Source organism: Dermacentor variabilis, chromosome 2, assembly GCF_050947875.1.
Source record: "Dermacentor variabilis isolate Ectoservices chromosome 2, ASM5094787v1, whole genome shotgun sequence".
Lineage (NCBI taxonomy): Eukaryota > Metazoa > Arthropoda > Arachnida > Ixodida > Ixodidae > Dermacentor > Dermacentor variabilis.
The window spans coordinates 207,578,337-207,590,558 of record NC_134569.1 but is presented as its reverse complement, the minus strand read 5'-3'; the positions used below and the strand labels follow the sequence as shown (position 1 = coordinate 207,590,558).

The following is a 12,222-nucleotide window of genomic DNA, read 5'->3' as shown; positions in this document are numbered from 1 at the left end:
ACTTGACCAAAGAAGAGGTCCTACAGGACTGGAAAGAACAAAAACTGACACAGGTACAACAAATGAAGAATAAACGAGACAATACCAAAAATTCCCACGAAGCATCTAATCCTACATTTGGCTCCAGTACTCTCCCTGAGGCCCTTGAAACGGGATATGCTAAAATCCGAATAAGACCATATATCCGAAACCCACGTACCGTATTTACTCGCATAATGATCGCACTTCTTTGTAAAAAAAATTGGCGCAAATTCAGGGGTGCGATCATTACGCGGGTTAAATATCGCACGAAAAGAAACATTTTCTTTTTTCATCCCACATTTACTGCGGGATGACAACGGGTCAACAAGCAGGCGGCTGTCGCTGTCAGTGCGGGACACCAAAACAAAAATGGCGGGCAGCGGAGCAAGCCGAATGTGCCGGACTTGATTATTTTTCTTCTCGTGAGTACGTTATGTGCATTGAAACAGTTTATTCCGTATCAGTAATGAATAAGATTGTTAATATCGGCAAGTTTATGACAATAATTATAATGTAGCCATGTCCACTCTGAGGGGACAGAAACAGAGATGGGCGCGCTTAGCTGCCAGTGACATAGAAACACATGACGGGCATGCTGCGGAAACTGTAGCATTTGTCTTCACTGCTATCCTTCTACGGCACGTTTCCGCTGAGGGTGGGCGAATATCTTAGCTGTGTTACAAGCATCGGCATATAAATAGGGTACACTTCTAACATATGAGTGTAAACGTGGCCACTATTGTTGCCGCTCATGATTTGTTGCGTGCCCACTAGTGCAGACGAGAAAAATCGAAAGGCGCCCTTTATGTTGTTGTTGTTGACCAAAACCATTATGAAGCCCACAAGTAATAAAGCTGAGGCAAGTTTAGTTGTAGTTTTGTTTTTTCATGGAAGTGCGGAAAGTGATAAAGGGAATGAAGTGGGGCATCTGCTTTTAAGTATGTTGGGTGCTTGCAGACCACTTGATATGTCTTCAAGAGTCATTCGCGTAGCATTTGACAGATGGTAAGTGCGATCATCATTAGCTAGACTTGGCACACGACATATCGCTGCAACAGCTTCAGGGTGTGATCATTACACGGGAAAGAAAGAAAATAAAATTTTGACAACAAAATTCAGGGGTGCGATCGTTGTGTGAGTAAATGCAGTAGATGTTTCAAATGCCTAAGATATGGCCACACCTCGCAAAGCTGCTGAGGCTGACTAACATGCGCAATATGTGCTGAACGTGAACACTCCTCTGACAACTGTACTTTCGCACTCCACCGTCCAAACTGCGATGGTAACTGTGCAGCATATTCCCGATCTTACCCTATGTGGAAAAAATAAAAAGACATCATCACACTCAAAGTAGAAGAAAACACGTCTTCCTAAAAAGCACGGAAGCGTGTTTCGTTTTTTCTTACTGCAGGCTATGCTGGTGCGGCATGTAAGGCGACAACGCCGCAGCAGACTCCGGCATCTGCCCGGTCCACAAAGAGAGTGGCCGCGGCAGTGCCACCAGATCCCCAGGCGACAGCAGCCAGCGCTGCTTTGCCTTCTCTAAAAGATGATCCATCGATCTCGGGGTCAATGGGTCGTCCATCGACCTCCAAAAAGACGACCCATTGACCTCCAAAGCCTTGTTTTTCAAGGCAAGGCCCAGCCCGAAAACACCCCGCTCGAGTGAACGGAAGTCCAGCAGCTACCAGGAGGCGATGGACACAACTCCAAGCCAGGGGGTGCAGCCAGCACCTCAGAAGGGGCGCAATTCTCGCGACTGCTCCAAGAAAGACAAACCACGGATTATGGGGCCTGGGAAGGCTCCATAAGCCAACTTGACTCCTCTTGACACACAGCATAAAAACACCAACAATATCAACACACAAGTACAGTTAAACCTTAATGTAACGAACTTCAGTATAATGAAATTCTAGATACATGTATAACGAAGTATTTAGCTTTTCATAACCTCTTGCCCATAGAATACCACGTATTTAGGACTTCAGTATAATGAAGTGTGTTGGTATGCGATTGCAATATAACGAAATTTCACTGCCGCCGCAAAGGAATGTCGAGACAATAAATAGAAACCTCTAAGGACACATATGGTCAAATGATTGAATTACAAGCAGCTGCTTGCAAATGCACTTCTTAAACCACATGCTGTGCGACAAGAGCAACCACCGAAGTCTAGCCTCTTCGTGTTCTGTATAAAGTCCAGGTGCGCTAAGATCCTATTGCGCCCTACGCACTGTGCTCTTTAGGTACGAATGAAAGTGTGCGAGGGTGAGTCAAGAAAGGTGGTGGCTTTGAGTGCTGCCTTCCCGCGTGAGCAAAGGGAAAGAGGAAGAGAGGAGCGAGCCCATGGTAACGCGATCAAATGTGTGCGAGGGGGTGGAGTGGGGGATAAGTTGACGCGTGTCTAAATTTCTGGCGCATGTCTCGGCCATAGCTGCACATGGCTACAGTTGAGCGCATGTACAGCTGCGCACCCTACTTTAAAGGTAATCTGCCGCTTGTGCAAAAAGTGGCATGCCAAGCTGGCGTGGCACCATGTAAGCTGTCTTCCCCCTCGTTTAGCATCGGAGGTTGTGTAACCTCAAGTTTCGGTGACCCGCTGGAGCGAGAGGCAGATGAAGCACTCGCTCCCCACTGTTGGCGCTTTTCCTGATAGCCTTGCCCTAGTGTGGGCGACGCTATCACTCGCAAAGGCAGAGTACACGCGAAAGCGTGGCTGGCTTTGCCTAATTTGTACCGCCGATGTGATGATATCGTCGACATACGTGTCATGGAGCCGTATTATTTGTCACCAACTGCCAAATTTATCAAAATAAATTGTTTTCTCATTCAAAATTTATTTTTTTGATTTCCCGATAATTCAGAAAATCCTGCAGCCCCCTTCCGTGTAAGAAAAATCAATCGGGGACTTCACTCATTTGCATAAAAGGTAGAATTTCAATACAACGAAATTTATATATAATAAAGCAAATTGCCTATCTTTCTGACTTCGTTATATTGAGGTTTAACTTTAGTACACTGGAATGTGAGGGGTCTTATCAACAACCTTGATGACATTAAAGAACATCTACACAAATACAATCCAAAGTTGCTGTGTGTTCAAGAGACACACCCTAAATCTACAGACACAAACTTTCTCCGGCAATATGCCATTTTCGGGAGAGACTGAGAAGATGCTGTCGCGTTGTCTGGTAGTGTAGCTATGATAGTTGACAGAGGCGTTGCCTGTCGGCAACTACAACTCCGCTACAACCACAAACGCTTACACTCTGAAACCCAAAGAACACTATTGTCATTGCTTAAGGGGAGATCCCGCTTTTTGGAGACGAAAATTGGCCCAAATGCAGTGAAACCTCGATATAGTCAACACGGATATATCGAATTATTGCGTGTGTCAAACACTTTCTATATCACCTGGAAAATTGCATGCATTTATAATTTTTTATTTCGAACGGGGTCGTACGTAAAATGGATATATCAAACTCCGCTACCCCAGACCACGTGCGCTCTATTGACAGGCGGTGAGCTTTCCCGCAACACCCTCGAAGATAGCGGTGGCGCGATGGGTGTTCCCGACTGCTGCACACATCGATCGCATCGAGGGTGCCATTTGAATGTATCTGCTTATGCACGCGGCGGCTTGGCGCGCTTGGCTAGTTCGGCAACGTCAACAATGCATTGCATTCGCCGCACTGATTCCTCCTAGGTGCCACGCTCTATGCCTTGCGAGAACTGGTGGTTTGCACAGTTTGCATCTGCAAAGCACAACAGCGCGCGCTCACTGGGCTCACTCATAGGCACCTTGGCAAAGGCAACTTAGGTAAGGGGAGGTATAGGGCAAGAGTGTAGGTGGGAGAAGGACAACCAGGCGCAAGCACTGCCAGAGGTGACAAATGCCACTGAGTGACGCTCCTTGCAAATGGGGAAGCAAGAGACATGGCTGAGAGCCATACAGCCACGTGGAGACTGAGGAGCAGAGAGCCGTGGAATACGCGTGAGGCAGCAAGGCAAGGAGCACCTGCCGCGACAGCTGGAGAAGGGACGGCGAGGGCGGAGTGGATGGTAGTGGCGAGAGTCACCAAAACGGCGCTGCACAGAGAAAGGGGGCGAGAGGATAGGCGAGAACATGGGATCTGGCTTTGGAGGACAAGGGGAGAGCAAGGCTTGCACCGTGCGCGAGAGATGGCGCACCAGGAGCGTGCGCAGCTAGAGCAGCACGCTGGCCCCAGCTACAGAGCTGGTTAGGGCGAGGCACAACAGCGAGGCCGACGACAATGCGAAACGCGGGAACGGCCATCAAAGAGCTGCGCTCTAAAGCAGTTGCTTCCTCTTCTTGAAATAAAAGAGCTGTACTGCTGGACCTTGTGATAGATATAAAGGGAGGATGACTATCTGTAAGCCGTGAACATAAATTTGTAGGCGTCATTTTGGACTGCAAGTTAACTTTTGTCCTGCACCTGAAGTACCTGAAAACAAAGTGCTTGAAGGCTATGAATTTGCTTAAGCTCTTGTCAAGCACATCGTGGGGAGGCAACAAGAGATGCTTCCATAGCTTATACAAAATCCTTATATGGTCACGCCTTGACTACGGAGCCATAGTTTATAACTCTGCAACACCTAGTGCTTTGAAAATGTTAGTCCCTGTTCACCATCTGGGTATTTGGCTTGCTACAGGCACTTTCAGGACTAGTCCTGTAGAAAGCCTGTATGTTGAGTCGGACAAATGACCCCTGCATCATGAAAGAATGTATTTAAGTTTATCCTATTCCCTGAGGGTAAAGCCAGATCTCGAACACTCATGTCATTCCACTCTAAAGGACATGTTTGCTACCAGGCTTTACCGAAACCGTCTGTCTGTCGGGACTCCTTTGCCCCTGTGTTTAGAAGCGTTGGCTGGAGAAACAGGCTTACTACTTCAAGAGAATGTCCTAATGACTCCAAGTTGGCTTCCACCACCTTGGGAGTGGCATACTATCAAGTGTGATGTCTCTTTTATAGATATTTCCAAGCACGCACCTGAGATACATATGCGTTCGCACTTCTTTGAACTTGAGGCGAAGTATTTTACATGGACGGTTCCAGATCTCTTACTGGTGTTGCTTACGCAGCTCTGGGACCATCTCTTTCAATGCCTGGCGCACTCAATCCACATAGGAGTATTTTTACAGCGGAAGCATACGCAATCCTCTCGACAGGTAAACACTTAAAGCAAATGAGTGTTATGAAAACAATTGTTCATAGACTCATTGAGCATCCTTAGCGCTCTAATGAGTCTGCAAAAGCGCAAGAATTTGGTTTATAACGAACTGTACAGCTTGTTATGCTCAGCTTACATGGGCAACCAAGTTGTCATAGTATGCTGGGTACCTGGCCATAGAGGCATAAAAGGCAATGCAGTTGCAGACGAAAGTGCCACGTCAGTAGTTTTTGAATATATTGACACAAAAATCACTATCTCTCCCGCAGACCTAACGCCTTTCTTGCACCATGAGTTGCAGAAATTTTGGCAAAGGCAGTGGGATACTGAAGGGTCAAATAAGCTACATCTGATTAAACCAAGATAGAAAAATGGATACCCAAGAAAACAGCAATATACAAGGAAGTGCTTCTTTGCAGGTTAAGGATAGGAAATACCGTATTTATTCGAATCTAGGCCGATAGTTTTTTCAAATAATCATATTCCAAACTCTAGGGTCGGCTTAGATTCGAGGATGTTAAAAAACGCGCCAGTTTTTCATTGAAACTCCTAAATATGGTGCATAGCTAGCACCATCTAGAAAAGTCAGTATCACAGCCGCTACTAGCCGTGCCAGTAGCCAACCATACACAAGTGAGGTCGCCATTTTGACCTGTGTCGTGTCGGCCGTATTGGTGTGCGGCGTGGTGTTATCGCGATGGCACCAAGCAGGAGATGCCACTACAGTGCCGCAGCGAAAAGTTGTGATGGCCGCAGAGGCATCGTTGAACCTTCAAGCCAGGCGGGACTTCGGCGTCAACAAGAAAAACGTCCATTGTTGGAGGGGAGAACGACAGCAGCTTTGCGCGTGTGCCGCAACAAGGATGCCATTTAGCGGACCAAAGAAAGACCGTCACCCTGAAGTGGAGACAGTTTTGGCCGACTTTGTTCGGACACAGAGAGCGCTGCCCTTCCAGTGACAACAGAAGTGCTCCAAGTGAAAGCTGGGGAACTTTCGAGGGAGCAAGGCCTAACGCCAAAGGATTTCAAAGCCAGCCGGGGCTGGCTTCAGAGGCTTCAGCTTCGGCTTCAGCCTCTGACGTCACACTTCAATCACCCAGAAGCTGCCAAGTGATTTCGAAGAAAAGCTGATAGCTTTTCAGCGCTACGTGTTGTGAAAGAGAGAAGTGGCAGGCTACAACCTTGGGCAAATCGGCAACGCCAACCAGATGGCTGTGTATTTTGATATGCCAGGGGCATACACCGTGAATGAAAAGGGTGCCAAGGAGGTGAAGGTGCGCCCTGCGGGCTACGAGAAGCAGCGCACAACTGTGATGCTGTGCATGCACAGCTGATGGACATAAACTCCCTCCTTATATGATATTTAAAAGGAAGACACTACCTGCTCGAGAAACTTTTCCAAGAAATTTCATTGTGCGGGCAAATGAGAATGGGTGAATGACGGATACGATGGTGGAACAGGGTGTCTACCAACCGGGAAAACCGGGAATTCTCAGGGATTTTGAGTAGTCTGGAAAAACTCAGGGAAAACTCAGGGAATTTGTGCTGCTATCAGGGAAAATTGGCTGTAAATTTATTGAAAGGGAACCCAAAGTCACGGTAATGCTGGCCCGAGTAACAGAGAGGAATCGTAACGAATGGTCTTTGACGCCGCCTCAACGGCTGGAGGAGTTGTCAGAGTACAGTCAACGAGCGATTTTCCGGACGCTAGATAATTCGGACGGCTTCGCGGCACCAGTACGTACCCCATAGGGTGTATAAGAACGCTGAAATTTCGGGCGCAAGAACCCTTCGCTGTCAAATTTTCCGGACTTTTTGCCATGACCCCAGGTCCGAAACGGCATAAAAGCCACAACCTCCGCCATTTTGATAACCTCGCCGCCTCGAACCGGCACACTTGCACGCAGAACCACTGGCAGCCGTAGCAACCACCGCAGCAATGCTAGGCCTAGCTTAAGCTTCTTGCTGTTCTGTACCGTGTTTTTCATTGAAAGAATTCGCCGCCATCAGCAATGGCACCGACACCGCCTTTGTGGTCATCGCGACTGGCTTCGAAGTTCGGAAAGCACGGCGCGTTGCATAATTCCGAAAGTTCCCGATAGTCAGCTTCACCGCATTACAGAAGTGTTATGCAGTGAAGCATAACAAGTGTGTGAAGGGGCAGCTGGCACGGGACACAGTATGACATATATTCCTTAATTATACACGCGTACACCCGCCATCTTCTGTCACAGTACGAGCACCTATAGGCCTAATTAGTGTACTGACAGGCCTTCAGCACTTTTTCGGGCGTGCCTGTGGCGATTTGAACCCTTAAGGGCTGTGAAAGACAAGCATTCATTTTTTTTTGACATTTTGTCGGCCCCTAGGGAGTCCGAAAAATCGGACGCTGACTGCACAATTGTCCAAGAGCATGCTTCAAATAGTCCGTGTGGCGAATGCGCAGCCTAAGGAAAACAAGAAGACAAAGGACCTTGGCATTGAGAAATGAACGGGGAAGGAAGCACGCTGCCGCTTTTTTGAGGGAGCTTGCACTCTAAAGGCGGACGCGGAGATGCAGGTGTCTGTCACCCAAGTAAAATATAAAAAAAACACTTTAAAGCAGTGAAACGCAACACTGAGGCCTTGTGCGTGGGCTGAGTATGTCAGGACAGTTAAGGTTGACTTACCAGCTGTTGCGAGAGAATCTAACTTGTGATAAAGTTCGGGCTGCATACCAGTTAGCTTGCTATCAATCGATAGAAATAGCTCATAGTCGAAAATATTCTGTATGCATCTTCTCTTTATTCGCATTTGAGAATGTTCGACTCGGTTTGCAATGGGTTTTACTATTTTCCTTTGAAGATATTTTATTCGCTGTGCGTTTTACTAACCTCTCCCTTCTGTTTTCTTTTTGAATAAAATGAACACTACCCCTTACTATTCAAACTGGTTTAAGTTTTTTTTTTCAACATGCTTACTAGAGAGTGACACCATTGGGCGACATGATGTACGGAGCCCGTCTTGACATAAAACAAAGTTCTGTGTCACTCAGGAAACATTGCAAAGGGACTCAGGGAAAACCTGGAAAACTCAGGGAATTTGGAAATATCAACTTGGTAGACACCCTGTGGAAGAGTGGGTTAAGATTGTGTGGCGACGGCGTCCAGGAGCCTTTTTGACAAAGAACTCGGTCCTTGTCGTTGACTCTTACCATGGGCACTTAACCGACAACGTGAAGGCTGCACTCGCCCAAGTGAATACAGACCTCGCTGTCATACCGGGCGGCACGACGGGCCAGTTGCAGCCACTTGATGTCTGCATCAACAAACCTTTCAAGGATTGTCTGCGGAAATATTACACGGACTGGTTGACTGACGAATACCACATGCTAGTGGCAATGGGCCCGCATCAAACGTGCATCGCTATCGCAGCTGGCGGGCTGGGTAGCTGCAGTGTGGGACGACATCCCAGGTACTTTGATTGTGCGCACCTTTGAAGAATGCAGCATATCAAATGCGCTTGACGGTACCGAAGATAGTGCACTGTTTGAAGGTGACAGTGACAAGGAACACAGCGAGGAGTCTAGCAGCGAAGACGACGACGTTGAATGAGCTCTGCACATTCAGATTCAATAAATGCTGTTCGCATTTTGTGAAGGCTCTCCTCGCATTTTTTTGTTTGGCCTACATTCGAGGTAATATATATATTTTTTCGTTGGCTTCAGACTTTAGGGGGTCGGCTTAGAATCGGGGTCTGCCTAGATTCGAGTAAATACGGTATACCTATAGAGCACGCTCTTACCTCCTTACTGGAGGTGATCCTCCCACATGTGATAGGTGCGGTGACATTCTTGCAATCCCCCATGTTCTTGTCCAGTGCCCTGAAATAGAAGCCCAGTGTGTAAAAAGTACTTTTATCTCGCATAGTGTGAGCAAACCCCTCTTCACTCGGCAATCTTTCTGAGCCATGAGCCGCTTTTTGAGTTTAGAACATGCCTAAAGTTGTTAGCAGATGTAAACACTGTAGAAATCACCTGGCGAGGTTATCTGTAGTGCAGCCTTGCCTTGCAGGCTGCAGCTGCTGTGCAAGATGTTTTCACAGTGCATGCCTCTTGGCCCTTGACTTCAAGGAACCTCTTGAGGCATTAGTGCTATTGTATACTATTTATTATATCAGCTCCTTGTAATGGAACTTTTCTGCTCGTAGCTCACATCACTAGTCATTGTCATTATTTTAATCCTCATATATAGCGCAATTTACAGAAAATTGTTTTTAGGCCTAGACAGTTCATTACCATATGTCATGGCGCTCTTTGGCCATAGCTGGCCCTTGCACCATTAAACACCATACATCATTTTGTCAATTTCACATTGGAAGCTCTAAATGTTTTTCTGACCAAATGTATGGGATAAGAATAGTTGCCAGCACGTTAAAGAACCCCAGGTGGTCTAAATTTCCGGAGTCCCCCTCTACGGCGTGCCTCATAATCAGAAAGTGGTTTTGGCACGTAAAACCCCATATATTATTATTATTATTAAGAATAGTTGCCAAAGTCTACTGAAAGAATGAGCTTTGTAAGACCGCATGGAACGACCAGACTGAACTGGAAATAGCCATTTGTGCAAGACCACTGCTTCGAAGGGCTAAGCTCCAGAAGTCATTGTTACAGTAGAAAAGAAAACAAAATAAAGAAACGATTTTACGAGTTGATGTTTAAACGTGATGATTTTTTATTCATGATATACAGACAGTGTCAGACACCTAATCAAATATGTTTTGTCATGGGGGTTCCTGCAGATTAGTTTCATCAGTTTATGTGAAATATTGTTAATCTTCCTTGATGCACCTCGACAGGTTCACATCGGTAAAGGGATCAATATTCTTTGTCTTTTAGATATTATATTGTGAAAATGCATTTTTATATTTTAAGCCAGATTCTGTTTCATGCGCATACAGTTGAAACCATTTATTACTATATAGTCTCGTGAAAAGTAGTTATATCAGTGCAGTGAAATCTTGGTACAATGACAAACCACGCAAGACTGCCGAAAATTGTTCGTTATTCTGAAAGGTCGTTATAGTGAAAGCCCCATAATTAATTGTCCCACTCATCAGTCCTTAAGTTCTTAAGTTGTCACCGTTTGAGCTATCCACGAAAACATTGCTTTTGGATCTTGGCCTGCACTGTTGCTATTATCCGTAGATTCTGCCGCCACACATCACTGTATAAAAGTGAGGCATGCAAAGGAGACGCTGAGAAAACTACTGACAAAAAGGAAGCTCCATGTCACCTCTAAAGTGCAATGTTTCCTCTTGTTTGTTTTTCACATTTCCTGCCGTGGACACCACAACTGTCTCATTCGAGGTGGACACCTGAACTATTCGAAAGAGCAAGCACTCGTAAACGATACCATCCGGAAAGTCCAAAGTACGACCGTGTGGCATCCCCTCCAATACGTAGGTTACATTTCTCCGTGCGCTAACCTAGTATGGCCGCAGGAAGAAGCGCGAAAGAAGAGGCATGCACAGAAAGAAGGGAGAAAGAAGAGACATGGGCCTCTGTTGCTAGGCGACACTTGCCTGGGTGGAGCATGCACTTGCAAAGCCCGATCGCTTTTTTTGTTATTGAGCGCTGTCTAATGTTATTCGAACCCGTGCACTGCGGCGTCTGCTTTCTGCACCTTGTCTGCTGGCCTACTGTTTCGGCTGCCGTGAAGGATACACGGAATTCTAAGAAACCCCAGATTTCGGAGTATTAGTTCGCAGTATTGAGGCATTCTTAACATGGCACGGAAACAGTAATGATGGTTATTGTGAAAAGTTTGATATTCCAAAGTTCATGGCGCTGAAATATTTTTACATTGAAACCATAAGAAGTCAGCAGGAGATTTCTGAAAAGTTTGTTAATGTGGTGTTCATAGTAACGAGGTTTCACTGTAGCTTCTTAGATGTGGGCTCACTCTTAAACATGCTCAAACATTAACCACACCGAAGCTGGCAACAGCATTTACAATTTGGCACCTCCTTGGACTGAAAACCAGGTTTTCTGTGTCGTTTTTGCTGCTGGTGTGTTCCTGCACCTAGCTGCAAATTTCCGTTAGAAACATTCGTCTAAAGAACAAAATGCAGCATGTGATGGCTGTTTCGAAATGGCACCCAATTCCGATCACTTGTAATTTCAAAACTGCTAGCACAGCTGCCATATTTTATTCTAGAGCTTGTGATAAATTTCACTACCAGTGGGATATGACCTTATTTTGCATAAGAGATGAAGCATCCTGTTTGGCCAGAAGCGTAAACTTCGGGAAGCTACTGCAGCATGCCACCATTCTGCAAAGGTCTTGGACATCATGGTCTCGGCATTACAACTCTGCGTCAGCCACACAAGAGCCGTAATATTACATTATCTATGTTGCCTCGGGCAAAAAAAGATGTTATGTTCCAAAAATAGAATGTCACTGCAAAACCGTTATTAGCAATCGGCAACGTATAAACGAAGCTTCGCGGAACCGTGATCACCTGATAACAGCGTAGTAACTGCTGATCCTTTGCAACATTGCATGGTGCAGAATTCTTGCCAACCCGGGCAGCATGTATATCAACAGTAACGATAGGAACGCTTGAGCAGCCGTTGTTCCCATGGTGGAAGACATAGACAGTCGTTCCAAATTGTTGACATAGGTGTAGTGCCGCAGGGACAATTGCGCACAAATGGGAGTGCCGTTGTCGTGGCACCCAATGTTGCAGTGGCGCACGTGACGGTGCACACCATGCACCGTGCTGTTTATAGTGTTCGCCACCTCCTTCTCTGTGGAGGCGTGCCTAAAAGTGACCTACTTTCTTCACAGCTTCGAAAATTTGCACGCAGCAACCGCTCGCTCACTCATCTCGAAGGCTGTATCACCGTCGGGGTGCACTGCTGTGTACCTAGTTTGGTCACGCTTTCATGTATTGGTACTTCACGTGTGCCCTCTTTTTACTGTGACAGGGTTCGAAGTGTTGCAACGTTACAGAGATTTTAA

General features: G+C 46.3%; 1 protein-coding gene across 1 annotated transcript in view; it reads left to right on the top strand.

The window, feature by feature from the left end:
• Positions 1-12,222, top strand: part of LOC142573065 (transcription termination factor 2-like) — a 118,108-nt gene that overhangs the window by 13,461 nt on the left and 92,425 nt on the right. The window lies entirely within an intron of this gene.